Below are 22,464 nucleotides of genomic sequence, written 5' to 3' on the forward strand. Positions count from 1 at the left end.
CCCTGGGCCAGTGGGTTGGAAGACAGGGTGACCAGAGAAGAGGGAAGCCCCAGGGGGCTGAGCATTGGTCTGAATTGTGAGTGCACTACCTGGGTGTCATGGGAGAGGCCAGCGTGTGTGGGCTGGGGAGGGCCACCACAGTCCCCAGGCACTAACTGCGAAGCTCTGGCTCCTCCCTCCATCTTCCTCCCCTTTCCCTTCGAGCCCCTCTTTTCCAGGAATCTTGCCACACCTGCACCTGTGCCCTCCCCTCCTCAGCCCTTCCACAGCTGCTGCAGCACACCCCTGCTCTGCGCTTGCCTCACCAGCTCTCTGCTCACTTTTCTCTCCCCATTTTCTCTCTGCTTTCTCTCCAACAGCCAGCTGATTGGGTCAGACAAATCCATCCTGTCCTGAGAGCCCCAGGCCCCACTTTCACCTCTAAACAGATAGTCCTCTTCTCTGAGGCCTCCCTTTCCACGCCTGCCTGGGCGGGTGTCCTGTGACTTACAGTGGCTCCCCAGCCCAAAGCCAGCCCCCTTCATCTGTGACTTAGTCTGTTGTAGTGGTGAGCTGACACATCCAGGTGTGACCGTTGCTGCAAACTTGTGCCCCTTCTGTGGTAGGCCCTGCTCTGTTCTATAAATATCTATGAATACTCTGTGGTAGGCCCTGCCCTGTTCTATAAACATCTATAAATACTCTGTGGTAGGCCCTGCCCTGTTCTAGAAATATCTATAAATACATACATACATATACATATATACACACACACACACACACACACACACCCCTACACACGGCTGACCGCCTCACCTCTAGCGCTGGGAATCAGTCACCGTGCTGTCCTTGTGGAATCTTGTGGCCCAGCAAGAGAAAGCTCTCCCCTGACATTCCCCTCCAAATTGCGCCACCTCCAGTGAGCCTTCCTGTCATGCCCGGCCTGTGGACAGCCAGCCTCCGCCATCCCTCCCAGCCCCGCCAAGCATGGGGGTGCTGTGCAGGCAGCCGTGTGGACTGAAAGTCTCCACCAGTCCTGTTGTCCCTCAGCTGAGAATCAAACCCATTTCTGGATGACAGGGAATGTGTCCTCTGCTGGCTGTGTTCTCTGTGGAGCTCAGGGGAGGGAAAAGGCCAAGCCATTTCTAGGGTGCTGTTGGGAGTGGTGAAAAGGCCACACCCTTTCCAAGGGACACTTTTCTTGGAAAGCCCCTGGAGCTCAGGTGGCACTTGTGCTGTGAAGCCTGCTCTGGTCACTAGGGTGCAGGGCGATGAACTCAGCCTGGAGGGAGCCCGCGGGGCAGCTGGCACTCTGGAGGGACAGATAGAACTGGTCACGAGGTGCACTGAGGGACAGACAGAACAGGCTACCAGGCGCAGAGAGGAGAGGGAGGCAGGGGGACAAAATGGAAGACGCCTGGGGTGGATGGAAGTCAGTGCCCTTGAATGCTGGTATCTGCCTTCCTGGCCACCGGTAGATCAGGCTTCTGAGCCTGTTGGCTGTCTGTGCCCCATAGGCACCATGGCAGTCCCAATGAAATCCACCAGGTGTCACCAGGCAGCATACAGGTAACAGGCCTGGAAGGTCCCCAACAGCTGAGCTGGACATGCTCAGACACTCTGGGGCTCCTCATTCAGTGGCACAAACTCTAGGACCCGGTGAGGGAAACGGGAACCCACCAGGCTGAGCAGTATGGCTAAATCCATTTATTCCAAAATGAAAAGCAAAATAAACAGGAGTCATATCACCAGGGAGCCACAACCCCATCCCCACCTCCTTCCTCTGTCCTATGCTATCAATAAATAAGTCTCCCAGCCATAAGTAATGACTAGAACCTCCTCGCCATATGCCAGCTCCAACCTTCATGAGGTACAATACATGGGGTGGCCCTAACCCCTGGAATATACAAAATGTTACACAGATACTATATGTACACTGGGGAAGTGGGGGCACCCCAGCAGCCCGTGCCCTCATCTGCTCTACACTTAGCCCCACTGTCCTGCCTCAGCTGCCTCTCCAAATAAGAAGACGGGAGCTCCCCTGAGGGAAAAGTTGCTTTGGTGAGAGTAGGGAGGCCATGAGGCCTCCTCCAAACAAACCAACTCCACCAGCCTCTGGCTCTTCAATAACAAACATCACCGTCCAGGAATGTAAGGACTCAGCCCTGGTCAAGGTGGCAAAGGGTCTGGTTGTCTGCCCCCCATTAGACAGGGATCTTGTCTTGCTACCCTAATGGTAAAGGGGTGACTGGGAAGGGGTGAGAGGGACACGGTGGGGGTGAAGACTCCAGCCCCGCTTCTCCAGGCTTATGCTGATAGGGGCCTGCTTTTATTTATTTTTATCCTATGACTTTTTTAATCCCATAACTTCTTTTTCATAATACTTTTTAAAAAACTTGTCATAAAACGTTATTCTACTTTTTTTCCACAACACTTTTTTTTGCCACAACTTTTCCACAACATTGTTTATCCCATAACTTTTTCATCTACAACTTTTTTATCCCGTAACTTTGGTTTGTGTTCTTCTAATAAACACAGTTGCATAGTTACAATTTTGTAAAAATAAAATCTGATGATCTCATGCCAAGCGTGCCCAGGATTTGCACAGTCTCAATACCTTTAACACCATAGTTTCCAAGACACACACAATTTTATGGCAAAAACAGCACTTTGCAACAATTTCCTAACTTATTGCATTACAGTAGCATCACAGTAGCAGTCAATAATGGCACTTTAGACAACAGTCTTTCAGTATTTCCATTATACATTCTGTTGACAGAAATTCACAAATTGGTAAAAGTCATTCTAACAAAACTCGGCAAATAAAGCTTGGCATTGGAATTGGCATTTCTTTCTCTACTTTTCCTTCCCCCAGGTTCTTTCTATTAAACTACAGTGTTCACATTTTAACACACTTTAACTTATTTCAAAACATTAAGATAGCAGTTATATTTTTGAATAGTTGTATTATTTTAAAGTGACTCTGTAAGATAAAGTTTTAGAGAAACTATATTATGGATAGGTCTGATGTACCTTTTCACATTTTCTAAACATCAGCTTTGGTTTTAGAATTGATTTTTTTTTCGTTTCTGGAAAACCTATCAGGTTTAATCAAAAACTTTAAAAATAATGACCATATATTGCAGTCTTTAAATAGGTACTTTGATTCTTCTAACAGAAATTCAAATTCATTCAGTTGAACTCACATTTTCAAATTTTATATTTCTGATGATCTCTAACCTTCTAATGTTGCCTTCTAAGCAAATTGAAAGCTGCCTTATATTGAATGAGGAAGAGAACAAATACTTGACTGAATGAGGTATTGCAAAGACTGCATGCTTTGAAGAAACACTTAAGTTATTGTCATAGGATTTCCATTCTTTTTAGCTTTTTCTGAAACATAGGACAAAATCCCTACACAAAGAGCGGTATTTAGAAACTGTACCACTGTTAATTAGCCACACTATTTGGTCTAACCGTTTTTCTTTATCATTCTGAAACTGGGTTTATCCAATACCTTGATAAATTAATACAATTTGGAAGAGTCAGTTGAAGGACCAATATTTGTACTCTTTCAGTGAATGCAGGCAAATCTGTTATTTCGTCTGTAAAATCATATTATTGCTCTCCTATTAATGTCATATTTATAAAAGTATCATGAGGATGCCAAATGCTAAAAATGGAGATGGTCTAGTAACTAGAATTGCACACCCCAGGGAGCGCACATACATCTCTCCCTACATCCTAATACTGTGACGTATTTTGGAACACAGACATTAGAACTTCATGAAGTTTTAACTGTTGATTCTTTCCCAAGCATCATGAAGTCATGATTTAGGCAACGTATGACTGAAATAATTCATTCATCCTGTATAGGCACGTAACATAAATATGGCACAAAACATGCCTCTAACTGAAACCGAGAGGTATAAAAACATATTTCACTCTTTGTAAAGAACTTTGTGAGGAAATATAACTCTGTGATTGTATAGATACTTTTACTCATAATACTTTGACATTCACAAACAGTAGATTGCATTGTAGTTTGTAAACATTTTAAGTTGCATAAACTTCTCCTTGATTTTCAAATGTAGTATAACACTGTCTACTAAAACTGCTTTTTGTTTCAACGAATACTCTCACATGTATTAGTTTATTAAAATGGTTGTTATTATTTTTAAAGTGTTTTCCATTCAAGAAAAAGAAGTAAATTCCTATGTCAGATTAACCAATGTGGCTGAAGAATAGGTATTAGCCAGAGAGGTCTAGATGGTAAAATCGGTCTTCTAGCCTCAAAGAAGCTCCATGAACATAGAGGAATGCCAGGTGTCACACAGCTTTCCTTCACTCGAATTCATTCTTGACTAGAGCCTGTATGCCTGTTCCAGGGATATTTAAACTCTGAAAGGGTTTCTTATGATCTTCACTAAATACACTAAGAAGAATACCAAGCAGTAGTGCCCTTTTGTGTACTGGGACGTGTAGTCATGTGATTAAAACAGGTAACATGAACTCTGACTTTAAAATGTATTGTAGATATAAATGCTCTAAGCTAGAAAAGGTTTTCCGCATCCACAGTCAATGATGGGAGCCTTTCATTCCTCAGAATCCCTTTTTAGGTCATTGAGAAAGAGTCCAACTGCTGCAGCTCATGATGCAATATCTTCATGAGCCCAGAGTACATACAAATCCTAAGGGAACTACCATAGTACCGCGCTCATTCCTGGCACCAGAACAAATGAAACACACCCTATCCTGCCCACACCTGCCAGAGCAGGCCACTTTCCTCTTCTGTGAGATTTAAAAAGCTCCCCAAAATGTTATTACTCCCAGCCCCAATACACAGAAAATAGGGGAAAAGCTGTTTCCAGTTCTCGGCCTTTAAGCAACTCTAAATGTCGGTACTCACAGTGGCATATTACAAAGTAAGAAACAGCGCGCACTTGAGGGCAAACCACATATTGAGCTAACGAAGAGCTCACTGTGATTAGGAATCGATCAAACATAATAGCAGAACATAAGCAGATTTTATCTGAATTCTGTAATGAATATACATGCTGCAATAACATTGAAAAAGCAGGGCAGCCTATTCCCAACCAGTAAGAATAGTTTTGTGCAAATAGTGGGTCTTTGTGTGTTTGAACTCCCACCATGTAAGGGCAAACTTGATATGCGAGCTAATGACCTACAATTATCAATTAAAAACAAAAATGCTGACGGATGCCAGAGTGAACATCAGGGAAAGACCCACACTTCCTTAACTTTTCAGAAAGAAATTTAAACTGTAAATTAGAAACACAAACATGAGGGGCTCTAACATTCCAATGAAGTAGATGAATTGTGTAGGGGATTAACCCCATAACTTTTTGTTGTTGTTGTTTTTAAATTTCTTGACCAGCTCTCAGATAATGATGATGTTTATCTCTCTGTTCTCGGCTGCCCGGTAAAAGAATGGCACGCAGGGTTTGGTGGCCAAGCCTAGGTGCTCCTGGGTGTCCTGCGTTACAGGAAGCAGCTGCAGGATCTTCTGTGCAGTGGGGTTGTCATGGGGAGAACCCTCCCTGGCCTCTCCCAGTGCAGGCTCCACGCTGTCCTGAAAATCTTAGGAGAGAGGGAGGCGGGACTCTGAGTACACTGGGAGCCTCCCCTGCTGCGGCCTGCCCACCCCGCCTGAGGGCTCTACTCACCACTCTGCTCCTCTGCAGCTGCAAGTTCCTGGGGGGCTGGGGCCCCTGGAGCGGGCTCATCAAGAGGGTTCTGGGCAGCAGGGAGGAATTTGTCATGCCCCTCGTGGTTGCCCACAACCGGCAACACCATACCTTGCAGCTCCAGCAGCTTCACCTGAAGGGAGGTGTTCTCAATTGCCACGCCTGAGCTGGCGACAGCACCCACCCTCACCCCCAACCCTGCAGAGATGTTGCACACCCTCTACCTTCATCTCCCCCTCCTTCTGGGCCAGCCTGCTGGCTTCCTCCTCCTTGTGCTGCGTGTTTGGCCCTGCCCCCTGGATCTCATATACCGTGATGTGCTCTCCTGTGAGAGGACACGGCTCAGACACTGGGGCCCCTCTGAAGGCCCTGCAGCTCCCCATGCCCGTGCCCTGGCCCCCTGCTTACTCATGCCATCTGTCACTCCAGAGAGCTGGATGAATCCAAGGTCTAGTTTCACCACCTGCTGCTTCCCGTCCACCTTCTCCCTCGGGAGGTCCATAAAGCCACTCTGGAGCCAAAATAATAGGGTCACATCACGGGAGTGACCTGTCCTGCCCCGCCCCCACTTTTCTTGGCCCATGCCAGGACTCACTCACCTTCACCTTCTCCATGGCCTCCTACAGGGCCCGGTAGCTCTCCCCACACACAAACTCACCCCCAGTCCCTGGGGCCGGGGCCTCTGCCTCTGGCTGCTTCCAGGCCGAGGCCACCAGGTGAGCCAGGTGCAGGCAGCACAGCCTTCACACCTTCCGCTGCCCACATAGCCGTGCCTGCTCCTCCTGGGCACTGGCTCCAGCGGAGTTGAAAAATGCCACTTGAAGGCAAGAGCTGAGTATTCTTGTAGGGGCATACACAAAACAAATGGGGTAGGGAGGTGGAGCACAGCCCCTTCCCTTGGGGCCTCAGAGAGTGCACCTGTTGGTCACAGGTGAAGTGGTGTCTGACCACTGGCTCCCGGAAGGGGTGAAGGTCCAGAGAAATCAGAAGGCAGGGAAAGCAAGAGCATAAGGGGGTCTGGGAGGGACCACAGAGGAAGGTGGCAAAGCTGGGGCAGGGAAAGTCAGACTCACCGTGGCTTCCCGGCTCTCCAGGTCCTCTGGGATGCTCGGCATATGCCGAGGCACCCCCTCCTCCTCAGTGTCTAGATGTCCTCCTCCATCTCCTGTGGGGAGGTGGCCAGAGGGGGAATGAGCTGCTGTTCTTTATTTTTCCTATAAGATCCAAGATATTCTATATTGCCCAGGCACAGTCACACTACCGGTTGGTGCGGGAGTTCTGACCTGCTCCCTTTCTGATCTGGGCCAGTTCACTCATCCTTAGGCAACCTGGTGGCCCCCTGCTCCCAGGAGGTCATCATATTGATGCCGAACTTAGTGCAGACACCCGGTTGGCATAACAACCAGCTGTTCTAAAGGTCTCTTCCAACCCCTCAATCCTATGCTGCTAACAGTCCCCCCTTCCTCCTGGGGCTGTCTCCTCTTCCTCTGAGTGGTCTCCTGTACCTTGTCCAGGGAGAGCCATGAGACTCAACTGGGTCTCTAGCTGTTGATTCTGCTGGCTGGCAGCTTCTAGGCACTCCTAAGGGAATGGAAAACAGACTGAGAAGGCACAGAGGTTGCCAGGTCGTCCCCCTCGGGACACTGTCCTCAGCGACTCCCTCTCCTGGGTCTCCTGCAACTTTTGGCAGGCCATCTCAGCCACTGCTTTGCCCTGAGCTTCCTGCTGTTGCAGCTGGTCCACGAGCTGGGTCTGCAGCAGTAACTGCCTGTGCGGCGCCTGCTTCTCAGAGTCAGCTGCTAATGGGTGACCACGTACTGTTGCAGGTGACCCCGGTACTAGTCTCACTGCTGCTGCTGCAGACTCTGAGACTCTTGGCTCTTCAGCTGTATCTGCAGGAAGACCCTGGGTGTGAGGGCATGTGGTGGTTGGCTTCCAGATTCTGGGCCCGTTAATAGGGTAGCGAGGGCACGGTGGGGCTCTGTCACCTGCCTGGGATCCTGGCCCCTTGCTCCAGGCCTAAGAGACTTCCCCTCTTGCCTAGAACCCCATGCCTCCTTCCCCAGTCTCAAATCTTCTGTCCTTCTTCCCACCATTTAAACTGTAGACCACGGACTGGTGGAAAAGCAGAAGGAGCCAACCACCATCTGCTAAGTGTGCTACACGCCTAATGCTTTCCATGTGTTCTCTCATTTAATCCCCAGCACTTCCATAAGAAAAATGCTAACTTCCTTTTGAAGCAAAAGAAACAGAGACTTAGAGATGAAAAGTAGTTGAATGGTGACCAGTGGAACCGAGGCTGGAATCCAGTTTGAGTCTAAGGAGGCTTTTTCTTTTGTTTTGAGACAGTGTCACCATGTGGCCCATACTGGAGTGCGGTGGTGCAATCTCAGCTCACTGCAACCTCCACCTCCCAGGCTCAAGAGATTCTCATGCCTCAGTCTCCTGAGTAGCTGGGATTACAGGCATGTGACACCATGCCGGGCTAATTTTTTGTTGTTGTTATAATTTTAGTAGAGATGAGGTTTCGCCATGTTGGTCAGGCTGGTCTCAAACTCCTGACTTCAAGTGATTCTCCTGCCTCAGCATCCCAAAGTGCTGGGATTACAGGCAGGAGCCACTGTGCCTGGCATAAGGACCCTCTTATACCACTGTCTCCACCCCTATGATTGGGGGAATCCATGCCTCTAGCTGGGAAGATGATGTCCAGACCTGGGAGGAGCCCAGGGCTACCCACCTCTAAAAGTCAGAGGGTAGGAAGCAAGAAACAGTCATGGAGCTGTCCTGGAAGGTGCTAGGGTCACCTGCCCCCCAGCTGGAGCTGCCTTTGGCCTGGCACCTCCCCTTCCCAGAGGCTGGTGCCTGCCTCCCACCCCTTCTTGGATGGGGCAGAGGTTACCATCTCCCTCACCTTGCTCAGCTTCTCCTGCAGTTCCTTTACTTGCTGCTCCAACTGCAGTGCGCTTTTGTTCTTGTTGTTCTGGACAGAGAGAAGCAATCAGTGGCCATCCACTGCAGCCGGAGACCCCAGAACTTGGTGTCTGCCTCCCATGTCACCGGAAAGGGTGGAAGTAGGTTAGAAAAATCATCCCCTCTCCCCTACAGCCATCAGAGCAGGGCCTGATGAGCTCTGGCTCACAGATGCCTTTAGAAGTACCATGTCATGTGAGGGCTACACTGCCTCATTTTACAGGTGGAGAAACAAAGACCTGGAGGGCTAGGGATGAGGGCAAGCTCCCCAGGTGGAGCAACCCACCAGATCCTTGAAGCTGCACTGTGGCTCAGCCAGCTGCTTGTTGAACTTGTGGTTCTGGGAGAGCGCGAGCCTCTCCTCCTGCATTTGCAGCCTCTTCTCCTGTTTTCGTAGCTTCTCCTCCTTCTCCCACAGCCTCTCTTCCTGCTTTTGTAGCCTCTCCTCCTGCTTTTGTAGCCTCTCCTCCTGCTTTCGCAGCCTCTCACCCTGCTCCCCCAGCCTCTTCTGCTTCTCCTGAAGCCTCTCCTTTTGCTCACATAGTCTCTCCTCCTCCCGCAACCTCCTCTCCTCCTGCTTTTGAAGCCTCTCCTCCTGCTCCCGGAGGCTTCTCCTTTTGTTCCTTGCTCAGGAGACTCAAGGCCTGATTGTTTTCCATCTGGAATTGGAGCTTTCCCTCCAGACTTTCCACCTCTTTCCTCAGGTGTTTGGCCTCATCTTGTAGCTGTTCCACCTCAGATGTCCCTGCTGGGTCCACCGGGGATGGGGGCTCAGCTGAGAAATGAAGCAGACAATAAGGGCCTCTGGATTCCCCACCCACCACCCCCCTTCAAAGAAAAAGCCCTCCTCTTGATGAAGCTCCTCTCAGGCTTCCCAAACTTGGCCTCACTGCTAATGATTCCTCGCACCCGATGGTAGCCAATTTCCAAGCCATGTCAGCTAGAGAGCACTGTGGGTGGCTGACAATGGGCACTCCTCGCTCTTAGCTGACGGGGACCCTGAGGCTCATGGAGATGACAAGACTTACCAGCTGCTGGCACAGACCTCTTTCCCTCTGCCTCAAAGCCCTTCCATCCACCCACCTCCCTGGGGCACTCTAAGCCACCCCACAGCCCTCTGATGCCAGTCCTGCTCCCAGGTCACACCAGCCCCATCTTACCCATCTGGTGTTTGAGTTCGGAGAAGCTCCTCTCCAGCTCCTGTATCCGATGTATGTCACGCTTCTTCTCCTCCTTCAATGCGTGAGCCTGCCCAAAGCACAGGGGGAAAGGGCCCTGGAGAGAGGGGCTGGTGGCTGGACAGGCTACCATCTACTTCTCTGCCCCCACCTCCACTAAGCCCAAACCCATGACCACCTCTAGCTGTACTCTTCCCATTTTACAGATGCCCAGAAAGATCCAGTGACCTATCTAAGGTGGGGGCTGAAGGGTCAGGTCTCACCTCCATCGACATTTTCCGCATCCTCTCCTGCCACCGGGCCCTCTCTCCTTTTATATGTTGAGCATATTCATCTTTCTCTAGCTTCCCTCTGCAAAGCCTCACCTGTGTCACGTGTGCGTTCAGCAGCGCCCGCTCCTTTCCAGTCTGCCGTAACTGCTGCTGGAGGACTGCTTCACTGCGGCTCGAGGACTGATGGTGAAGAGTGAGAAGTTTTCATCTGGGGAGCCTGGGCAGTGCCCCTTAAAGGGCTAGGGCTAGGCTCAATGTACAACTCAATCAGTAAAGATCAAGGCATTTCCAAGCCTGTGGCCTGGTTTTTAAAAGAACTCAGTAAAGTTGGAAGGGACAGGGAAAGAGATCGAACTTACAGCTGGCTAACAGAGGCCCAGAGAGATCAGATAACATTGCTGTTGTTATTACTGTTATTAATACCACTGTTTGAACCTTTATGGAGTACTTCACCAGGTTCCATACAAGCAATCCCATGTAATCCTCACAACCACCATATGAGACAGTTACTAGGATTACCTCTATTGTGTAGATGAAAAACATGGAGTGTTCGAGGTTAAGTGCTTGCCTAAGATCACTGAGACAGAGCTGGGATTTGAACACCCAGGTCTATCCAATTCTCTAAGCCCATTTTCCTTGCTGGGCATGGGGGCACAGAAAGGAAGGGGAAATTAATCTTTTGTTCACTTTTTGAAAGGATGATACATTCGCATAGTCCAAAACTCAGAAAGTACACCATGGAAGTGTCTCCCAGCCACCCTGTTACTCTCTCCTGAGTTTTTTGCGAACCCTTGCAGACATGTTTCATGCATATTATCATAGTATGTACACACACACACAGACACAGACACACACACACACACACACACACCTTTCCTCTCTCTACAGAAATGGTAATGTACTAAAGGTACTCTTCTGTACCTTCACAGTACAAGTACCCAATACCCCACCTAGGATTTGGCCAAGGCCACAGCCAGGTAAGGGCAGGGCAGGCACTTGGCCTTCAAGCTGTGTGTGCAGTACTCACTCCCCACAGTGCCCCTAAACTCACCCATAACAGCTGACTCAGCCCCAGGCTGTCTCTAACAAACACACACAATAGCAGCGAGAAATGAGCATGCTGCCTTCTGGGCAGGACACTGCATCCTCCAGAAGGGACCTTTACACTCTCTCCTCCATCTGGGAAGCCAGGCTGCCAGGGGACGGGGCAGTTGGTTGGACTCACCCTGTCCTCTTCCTGCTGCTGTGTAGACACAGCAGAGAGAGCCCGCTCCAATTCTTGAATACGCTGTAAAGAGTATTGCAGGCGGCCGGCCAGATCCTTGGACTCTTCTGTAATGACAGAGGTTGAGATGGGGCCCAAAGGACTCCCCCTAAAGACCTGTCAAAGTGCCAGGTTGAAGGATGATGGGGTGCCCAGATTCCCACCTTCAAAGTGTCTGGCAGCACGTTTAGTATGGTAAAGGGTGGTCTTCAAGTCTGCCTTTTCCAGCGTGAGGATGTTGATTGTCTGAAATTGAATGTTTGGGAGAAAAGCCAAGCAAGTGCTGAAAGGAAAGAAACATTCTCTGGAGGACAGGAGAAAACTCCCCACCCTCCACTCACCTCTAACTGCTCCATTTGTGCTTTGTGTATTTCATTGTTTGCTTTCTTTTCCTATAGGAAGAGGAAGACAGAGCTCTTACCATGGGGAGGCAGAGATGGCACAGCAAGAGACATGCCGCCAGAATGCCACCAATGCCCCAGCACAGGGCCACCCATGGGACCAGGTTATCAGGGACGCTGTGGAGATGTGGTGGAATCTGAGGGATGTGCCTTCTTCCCCACGCTGGGAGTGGGCGAGACTAGACTGGTGCCTCTACATCTGAGTGCCCCCCAAACCCAGCAGTCATGTTGTGAGCAAACAAAGAAATCACATTACTTCTTCCAGCTGATGTTCCACTTGTTTCTTCTGTTGTTTCTGTGGGGACAGTCAAATTCAGGTGACTGAAGTGGCCCCCTCAACTCTATCCCCCAGGAAGCGGTAGGCAGGGGCCACGAATGAATTTTAAAGACAACATTCTCAGACCCAATGGCAACATGAACTGGTCAACTGTCCTCAAGCTCGCAAGGACAGAGGATTTGGGTCTTTGTTGGTTTTTGCCCACAGCCACAGAACTCAAAGTCTGAATCTGGATTCTCTCCAAAGGACAGTAACATAAACCTCTAGGGACGGAGTCTGAGAAAGGCCCACCCTTCTGCCAGCTTGTGATTGAGGAAGGTGCGTTCATTCAACAAACATTTACTGAGCACATACGAACCAGGTACAGTTCTTCACAGCAGATATAGAATGGAAAAGGACAGACAGGAGCCCTTGGCCCTCAGGTTTCCATTCTAGGAGCCTTTAAATCTCAGACTCTCAGAGCTAACCGAGACCTTTGATGCTCTACCTCCTTCGGAAACACCAGCGCAAGGAGGAGAGGTGGCTTGTCCAGACTCAAAGAGCAAATTAGGGACTGAGTCATGGCAGAAATACAGGGCCCCTGACAAACCATCAGGCTAGAGCTTCCCTGAGAGGTGACAACCCCAGGGCATGTGTGGCAAGGACCGGAGCAGGGGTGTCTGGAGAAGAGGGAGTCGGCAAAGAGGGCAGTGACAGAAGAGCCATGCTGCATGCTCCTTGCTCTGGGGTCCCTCCAGGTGAGGCCTGGGTGCTCCAGCTCCCCATTTGCCCTTGGCCCCAGGGGACCCAGCCCCTTTCTTCAGAGCCCCAAGGGGAAACTAAAGCCCAGGATTGGCAGTGTGGAATCACAGGACCCCACTGGACTCTTACCAGTGATTCTATGTTTTCATAGAGTTGATTGATTGTTGCGGAGCTTGAGTCCAGGGCTACTTCCAGTTCCTGGTTCCGGCTCTGAGGCACATGCAGAGAGGAGGAGTTGGAGGAGGATTGTGGGAAGAGGTAGAGAGAACAATCATTAGGGCTGGGGTGTGTGTGGGCTGTCTTAGCTGGCAGAGGGGCACCCAGCCCCCACTGTGAGAGGAGGTTGGAGGGCTGGCCTGCAGGGTCACTGCACCTTGGCTCAGGGCCTCTTACCTCCAGATCCTTCAAGATAGCAGATGATGCAGGAGTAATAAAAAAGAGAAATTAAAAAAAAAAAACTTACAGGGAAACAGTTATGGATATAGAGAAAGTATAAAAACAGCAAAGGGGCCAGGCACAGTGGCTCACGAACGTAGTCCCAGCACTTTGGGAGGCTGAGGCAGGTGGATCACTGGAGGTCAGAAGTTCAAGACCAGCATGGCTGACATAGTTAAACCGCGTCTCTAATAAAAATACAAAGATTAGCCGGGTGTGGTGACAGGTGCCTGTAATCCCGGTTACTAAGGAGGCTAAAGCAAGAGAATCACTTGAACCTGGGAGGCAGATGTTGTAGTGAGCTGAGATCGCACCACTGCACTCCAGTCTGGGTGACACAGTGAGACTCTGTCTCAAAAAAAAAAAAAAAAAAAAAAAAAAAAAAAAATCCCCAAATCGCACATGCCTGCTCTGTATGTTATTCCCAAGTTACTTTTAAACTGTAAGGTCTCACCATTTCCAAGATGATAAAAGATGCAGGGAAGGAAAAAACCCAATCGATCAAGCAGGTGAAGAAGCAGACATAAACAGGATGAAGGTTAATGGCAGCAACATAAAACAAGGCAGAGGCAAAGTATCCCAGAAACCAGAGAAGCCTCATGGGCATGCACAGCTGGAGAGAGCAAGCCAGAGAGGGGTCTCAGCACTGCCTCACCTTCCACTTGTGCAATGGGGGAGCGCTACTCCACTGGAATGGTTAAGGTTGGACACCATCACCTTCAGAATGTCCTGAATCTATAGGAGGGGACAAGGGAAAAACAAGGGCAGGGGGAGAAAGACAGAAGTGGTGTAGAGAGAAACAAAAAAGTCAGGGTAGGAGAAAGATGTGGTTTCAGGAAAATAAAACGCTGAGGAAGAGCAGAGGAGATTGAAACCATGGCCTGTGCCATTCTTCCAAATGGCCACCTGCTGCCTTGCCAGGGGCAGGAACAAATAGATGGAAATGTTCCCTGAGCGATGCAGTCACAGGGTGGAGTCACTTGACCAATGCAGCTCTTAATATGCTCACTGGACCCCTCTCCTCAGGCCCAGGACGTGGACGATGAATCTGGTAGAGCTCCAGACCTCCACCTCTATTAAAAAACCAGACTCCTGACTAAGGGTTCACTTGAACTAAGGGGGCTCCAGCTAAAAAACAAGTTTGAAAGACCCTGATCTTATCCAGTGTCATCTTACAATGGAGAAAACTGAGGCCCAGGGTAAGAAGTGATTTTTCTGTGGTCACCCAGCAAGCTGGTGGCAAGTTAGATCTTCTCTTACTCCTAGTGCCTGGGGCTCTCCTCACCACACCCTGAGCCCCCTTCTGTGACTCCTAAAGGGACAGCTTGATAGCAAGTGGCTGTACTCATCGGCCCAGCTCCCCCTTGAGACTGGGGATCAGGAAAATCAAACAGCAATGACCATTTCTGGGGTATCCTGGGTGTTCACAGCAGGACATGTACTAGGGATTAACATAAAAACAACTACAATATGGAATATCATTTAAACTTCAGAAATGAAAATCAAACAACACTACCCCTATTTTATAGATATGAAAAGAGAGGCCCAAAGAACTCAAGCAACTTGCCATAAATCAGATCCCTAGCCAATGGAGAGGCAGGATTCAAACCCAGAATTCTTAACTAGTACCCAGCAATCTTAACAATTACCCTCTACTGCCCCCTTGGGCCCCCTGTCCCCAGGAGCCTGGCCAGCCAAGACTCACATCCCCAGGTGAGTGGCAACCACCAGAAGTGGTTGTCTCAGGGCTACTGCCAGTTTTCTTCTTTTTTGTCTTCACTCCTGGCAGAACACCAGGTCTGTTCCTCTGCTGATATTCTTTTAGCTGTGGGAAAGAAGAGCAGTAATACTCATGAGAACTACCAGCCCCTACAGCCACATCCCCCTTTACAGTTTTTCAAAATACTCTTATACACCATCTGACTTAATGCCACCAACAACTGTACAAGGTGTTTTCACAATCACTTACTGATGGAGAGGGATGAATATTATGGCTAAAAAAAAGGGAGGGTGGGCAATAATGGGACTTAAACTCAGTCTTCTGACTCCAAGCTCTGGGGTTTTGCCACGAATCAGCCGCTGCCAGAGACCAAAATCAGAGCCAGAGATAGAAAACTAAACATTAAGTAGGCAGGAACTGCACACTGTGTGGTTTGGAGTCATACATCCTCACACGTCTGTAAGTGTGAAGAAGTGCACCAGGACCTCTCAAACTTTTATATCCATGTGTCCTCATGGCAGAAGGCAGCTTTTTTTGTTAAATCTGGGAATTTATCAGAAAAAGGACAACCCAAGTCTCATTTCAGAGAGAAGTCTGGTATAATCTTAGAAATGTATGTGACTGTCATCCCTAAGTACATTAACGTTTTTTCTCTCTCAAGAGAATCAAGGGAAACTGATGCTTCAGAAAGATCTCCCACATTTATCCTGTGGCACTCAAAGTACCCCAAGTTGAGATGATATGAGGAAGATTCAAGCTGTCAAGTTCAGTTTCCCAAGATCTATTCCACAGAAGATAGGCAAATCTCAATTCAGAGACCACTGACTGAAGGGCAGTCTGGTCCCAGAACTGTGGAGAATTAGAATATGAGGTGGAGAACTCAGAAAAATATGTTAAAGTCTCTCTGGAGAGTAGAAGGCTGGGAGAAAACCAAACCAAACCCATTCTCCCATTGCCACCCAGAGATACTGTCAACGTTTGATCTCACAGGGGAAGTGTAGGCTTTTCACAAAGTCAATGTCTATGCAAAGGGAGTAAGGCAACCTGAAACCTGTTGCTCCTAAGTCCCATAGTCCCCATTCCCCTTCCAGCTGGAAATGTGTGCCGTGGCCAGAGGAACCAGAAATGGGGCGAGAATGCTTAGGGGACTGGGTTGTAAGACCATAGGCCAGTCTTGAAGCAGTAATGCCAGTTCCTAGGGGAACTGTGACGTCACTACATTCCACTCCTCCTGGGGGTGGGGGGAACCACATCAGTATAATGGCTGAGTTACTGATCCATGATGGGGGAGTGGGACATAGGGCTGGTGCCCAGGTCCTTGGAGATGCCAGTCCAAAGAGCCCAGGGAGGTCAGGCTTGGGTCAGCAGGAGGGGAGAGTACAGTCTGCAGCAGGAAACCCCAGGAGTCAGCAGCCCAAAATCACCCGAGGATGTCTGGCGGTGGTGGGGGACTGGGGCTGGGGGACCCAGGTCCTCGGACAGCTGAGCCCAAAGAACCCAGGGAGGTTGGGCTTGGGGCAGCAGGATGTGAGGGGCGAGTATGGAGCAGGGAGCCCCAGGAGGCACCTGCCAAAAGTCACCATGGGGCGACTGGCGAGGGCAGAGGCTGGGCTGCTTGCTGAGGGGGCAGGGCTGACTGATGAGACTTTGGTGGGGGGAGCCCAGAGGTGCTAGGGTTAGGGGGCCTATCCCAGTGTGCCCCAGGAGTCGTATGCACTCTGGCAGTGGTCTTGTCATCGGAGGGGATCTCTGGCTAGGTTGGGGGGCCATGACCTGTTGTGTCTTACCTTTTTCTTGGCTGCTGCCAATTGACTCCGTTGAGTCTCTTCTAACATCATGGGGTGGGGAGGGAGGCAGGGTTGGGGCCACATCAGCGAACACCTCCAGTCACCTATCAGGCGGCTGTGTGACTGAGCCAGAGGAGGCGTAACCAGGGCCCCACTAGAATGCAGAATGGGGGCGTGGCCTTAATTCTCCAAGCCCATTGGTCAATGAGAAAGATGAAAGGGAAAGGAGGCGTGGCCAAGCAGCAGTGTGGCCAGAGGAACCTGTGGCATCACAAGGAAAGCTGCCCATGCAACTGCTGTCCCCGCCCACTTGGGGAGAGGGGCGGGGCCTGCCTACTGGGGGGTGGGGTGGCTGGCTTTTGCTTTAAAACGTTCCAAATAACCTTTAAAAAGTATATGTGTTTATACTCTAAATAGATGTGTGTCAGTGTGTGTGTGTGTCTACATGTTCCTCCACAGCTCTCTTCATTATCCAGCTTCTATGCGTGGTCTATGATTTTGGCCTACATTTTTCATCTTCAGATGGAGTACAAGAATTACCAGTATTACCTCAATTGAGATAGATGCTATAAAAATGGAAAATCCATAGCATGTTTGATGATTAATGAAGTGGACTATATTATCCAATATTCCAATAAGGTAAAATAATCACAATGATTTCTCTTTTTTGGAAAAACATTTCTTTTATTCTCCTACATTATTAAGATTTTTTTAAAAACAAGAAACATGTCTAATATATTTAAAAACACAAAGCTTTTGGTCTGGGTGCGGTGGCTCACACCTGTCATCCCAACATTTTGGGAGGCCTAGGCGGGTGGATCACCTTAGGTCAGGAGTTCAAGATCAGCCTGGCCAACATGGTAAAACCCCATCTCTACTAAAAATACAAAAGCTAGCCAGGTGTGGTGGTGGGTACCTGTAATCCCAGCTACTCAGGAGGCTGAGGCAGGAGAATAACTTGAACCTGGGAGGTGGAAGTTGCAATGAGCCAAGCTCATGCCACTGCACTCCAGCCTGGGCGACAGAGTGAGACTCCATCTCAAATAAAATAAAAGAATCAAAAGTAAATAAAACCACAAAGCTTTCAACTTAATCAGCACTCAAAGTTCTTTCTGGTTTAAAGTATATACAAGGTCTATTTTTCTACAATCACCTGACCTCTCTAAGCCTTGCAAATGAAACTGAATTTCTCACTTGATACTTGGCTGTGACTTGCAATCATGAAAACCAAGAACTGTGTTATGTCACTGTGTATTGCTTGTTACCTGAATTCCACACTAGGCTGAGATCAAGGGTTGAATCTTTCACGATTTGCTCCATAACCTGTGAGCTTCTTTTCCCACACCAAACTAAGCTTTTTTCTAGAGTTCTACAATTTACAGTTAGTAGACAAGAGTGGTTCTCAAAAATGTAGTCTCTGGACTAGCAGCACCAGCAGAACCTGAGAACTTTTTATGAGTGCAAATTCTCAGGCCCCACCCTGGACCTGGTGAATCAGAAACTCTGGAGTAGGGCTCAGCAATCTGTGCTGCAGTAATCCCTCCAGATGTTCAAGAACCTCTGGCATACAGTAGGTAGAAAAATGTGTTTCCTTCTGTAAGTCCAAAGCCAGGGATACCATACGTTCTGTCTTGATATGAAACCATGAGATGCAATTAAAACACATAAGTCTCCTTCCTACTCCCACCCTCCATCCGATGTGTTCTATTTTTATGAGTTAATAAGAAAACAAGTGGCAATCAGAGATTCACTCTAAAAAGTATATTTACAAGTGTCAGTGCTCATCCAGCCTGATCTCATACAATACCATTTACACCCTCCTACCTCTCAAGTTTTAAAAACTTATCTTCACAATGTTAGTCTCAGGCACACTAGCAGTTCTACAATAAAACACCAAGTAGATTGGAATGTCCAAACTTACTCAGAAGAAAAGGGGAATGATTGGCTGTATTTTCAAATTGCATTCAACCAGAAATGTAAGTTTTGAATTCTTTTCACCTTCACACTTCCAAGTTAATAGAATGAAATCAAAATACTCCATACTTTCAAAGCCTGTAAGCCAGGCAAAGTTTTACTGTATTACTTCTTGCTTTCAATGGATATAAAGCAGAATCCTGGTAGGCATGTTTTGTATGCCTGCAAAGATACAGAACTACACAGTTCCATCTGTTCAATATTAAAAACAAAAGTCCTGTAAACCTCAGATGGTGAGTGTAATACTTCAGCACTAGCACCAAAGCCTCAAACATAAAAATATACCAAGAACTCCACTAGCAAACAAAATGAGCTCTCGGCCGGGAGCAGTAGTTCACGCCTGTAATCCCAGCACGTTGGCAAACCAAGGTGGGAGGATCACTTTATGTCAGGAGTTCAAGACCAGCCTGGGCAGCACAGTGAATTCACATCTCTACAAACATTTTTAAGAATTAGCTGGGCATCGTGGCACACACCTGTAGTCCTAGCTACTTGGGAGGATGAGGTAGGAAAATTGCTTCAGCTCAGTAGTACAAGGCTGTGGTAGCTATGATCATGCCACTGCACTCCAGTCTGGGTGACAGAGCAAGAGCTACATAATTACAGTCTGTCCTGCTCCTGTTTATGTTAAAATGCTTTCAATCAGCAGGATAAAATTTAAGTGAAATGTGACTTTGGAGGTTGGCCAGAAAATAGGCAATGGAGAAACAGGCACTTTCCACAAGAAAAAAAATGACCAATAAGCATATAAAAAAGATTCAACGCTGGGTGCCGTGGCTCACGCCTGTAATCCCAGCACTTTAGGAGGCCAAGGCGGGTGGAACACCTGAGGTCAGGAGTTTGAGAGCGGCCTGATCAACATGGTGAAACCCCATCTCTACTAAAAAATACAAAAATTAGCCAGGTATGGTGGCAGGCACCTGTAATCCCAGCTGCTTGGGAAGCTGAGGCAGGAGAATGGCTTGAACCCAGGAGACAGAGGTTGCAGTGAGCCGAGATTGCACTGTTGCATTCCAGCCTGGGCGATAGAGCAAGACGCCATCTTAAAAAAAAAAAAAGTTCCAAAGCACTAGAAACCAAAGAAATGTAATGAAAACAGTGAGATTTTCTCCTTGAATAACCAGTAAAGTGGACAAATGGAAGGGGGACACTAGAGCTCTGTCACTTTGGGAGTATAAACTCTGAACCAATTTTTCTGCAGGATAATTTGAAAATTTCTATGAAAAATCTTAAAAGTGTTTTATGTTATTTTCCTCCAGAAATTCTACTTCTATGAATTCAGCCCAAAAATGCTTGCTTGCATCCATTAAAATATATATATATAAGAAAATTTACTTCTGGGGTGGCAATGATGAACTTAATATACATCAAGCTTTTAAAAAGGATGATGCCAAGGATATATTTACTGCCATAGAAATATGCCCAAAACATAGTGACAAAAGACTATTATGATTCTACTTTTTAAAATGTTCAAATGCATAAAGAAGTATAAAAAACAACAAACCAGAATGTTTTGAGTGGCAACATTAAAGACTTTTCTTCATATTTTGTCTTCCAAATTATTACACAAAGAATGTGATTTTCTTTATAATCAGGGAGAAGTATTATTTTCATTTATTTACATTCAAATTTCTTTCCTTATTTTTTCTCATATATGTATCACATGTACTCTAGAGTGCTTGAATCCCTACCTCTTGAGGCAAATAAATCAGACCATTTCGGTCTCCATCAACTTGCTTTTTCTGGACATTTCATCATTGGAATTATACAATATGTGTTCTCCTGTCTGGTTTTTTTTACTTAGCTAATGTTTTTGTGGTTGGTCCATGACATATGACAGGTTTTGGTAGTTTGTTCCTTTCGTTACTGAGTAGAAGTCCACCAATGGATATAGCACATTTTGTCAGCAGAGAACCTTTTAAACTTCGATTTCAACTTCTTGTGGTCTAAATGAAACCCCCAGAACACAGGACTTCTAGGGAAAGCTGCTGTGCATGTCAAAATAACTACTTAGCAGAACCAGCTTTGTCATCAGGAGTCTGAACTGCTGCAGACATTTTTACCATTTTGCAACTTCCTTTTTACAAGCAACTTGTATGCTACTACACATCAGGACTTTTGAAGCATCTGATACATCCATCGAATAAGTATGAGCATGTGTCTGAGTGGACAAGTGAAATCATCTATGCTACACTGCGTATTTTTTCCTCCCCTAGACTGGACCAGGGAATCTCTCAGCTTTCTAGAATACCCTTTCCCCACTGACAAAGCCGAACAGTATTAAAGACCCTGCTGCCTTCCTTAGGCAGATTTGGAGGGGATGCCCAGCAGCAAGGGTGGAGAGGAAAAAGAGAGGGGAGCTTGTGGAACAGGAAGCCCCCGGGGTCTGCGCATGGCTCCCCGCTGTTGAGGATGTTGTGGATGGGGAAGTGCTGATGGTGTCCTGAGGCAGCCTAGCACCTCCACTGGGCCAAGAAGGTCTTGACTTTGGAAGCTTACCCATGTTCCAGAAGTGTTTGAAAGCTGTTTTTGCTTTTGTTCTTTTCCTAAATAATCATTATTTGGTAGGTAGTTATTAGTCTTCCTTTGGGAGAGGGACGGAGCTTTAAAACTGAAGAACATAATATTCATTAAAATATCAAAAATGGGAAAAAGTTACTTTGTAAACAATTTGCTCTACAAACCAAATGGTAGCTGTTGAGAATCTCAATAAAAGGTTAAATGCATTTGCTGCTGTTAGAAGAAATAAAGAAAAAAATTAGAATAAAGAAAAAAATGCATTTGCTGGCAGTGGTACCATTAGCCTAAGGTTGGGTCACTGTGTCATCATACTGTGGTGGGGGGTATGTGTGGTGTATATATGTGAAACTTTTCATCTCAGGATGGATCATAATCTTAGCTGCAGTTTTCCTTCCAAATAGGGTTAAAAAGTAGGAAAACATGGGCTTGGAAGTGACAGACCTGAGTGAACCAGCCCAGCTTATAGAAAAATCCAATAAAACTAACTTTTAATAATCCTGAGGGTGGTTTTTGAAACAATAGATACAATGATTTACTTTAACCATCAGGTTATGATTTTGAATTAGTAATACATACTATCTCACCCCCCTTTTTTTTCTTATGGAAACAGAGGTTTCACCCAGAAAACCACAAAACACTGATTTTTGTTTTTAAAGACAGGGTGTCACTCTGTCATGCAGTCTGCAGTGGAGTGGTGGATCTCAGCTCACTGCAGCCTCAACCTCCCACCTTAGCCTCCCAAGTAGCTGGGACCACAGGCGCCACCGCGCCCGGCTAATTTATTTTATTTTGTGTACAGATGAGGTTTTACCATGTTGCCCAGGGTGGTCTCAAACTTCTAGGCTCAAGTGGTTCACCCACTTCAGCCTCGCAAAGTGCTCTGTCTACAGGCATCAGCCACTGTGCCCAACCTGCAGTGACTTTTTAAAACATAAGTTCAAGCATCTGGTCTTAACTCCTTTAATTGGAGGTATCGCTTCTCTCATTTTTCTCATCTTTGGTGTTCCCCCAGAGTTCACTGCTGACTGGATGTACAACATATATTTCAAAGTCAAGGCTGGACTGGGTGCAGTGACTCATGCCTATAATCGCAGGACTTTGGGAGTCCAAGGCAGGCAGATCGCTTGGGTCCAGGAGTCCTAGACCAGCCTGACCAACAGGGAGAAACCCTGTCTCTACAAAAAATACAAAAATTAGCCAGGTGTGGTGGTGCACGCCTGTAATCTCAGCTACTCAGG

The 22,464-nt window shown here is 47.5% G+C and overlaps 2 pseudogenes; one reads left to right on the forward strand and one right to left on the reverse strand.

The window, feature by feature from the left end:
• Positions 1-1,671: 1,671 nt before the first annotated feature.
• On the reverse strand, positions 1,672-22,087 carry LOC103227487 (golgin subfamily A member 6C-like; annotated as a pseudogene).
• On the forward strand, positions 10,362-11,326 carry LOC140709807 (uncharacterized; annotated as a pseudogene).
• Positions 22,088-22,464: the final 377 nt, after the last annotated feature.

Source organism: Chlorocebus sabaeus, chromosome 22 (assembly GCF_047675955.1).
Source record: "Chlorocebus sabaeus isolate Y175 chromosome 22, mChlSab1.0.hap1, whole genome shotgun sequence".
Classification (NCBI taxonomy): Eukaryota; Metazoa; Chordata; class Mammalia; order Primates; family Cercopithecidae; genus Chlorocebus; species Chlorocebus sabaeus.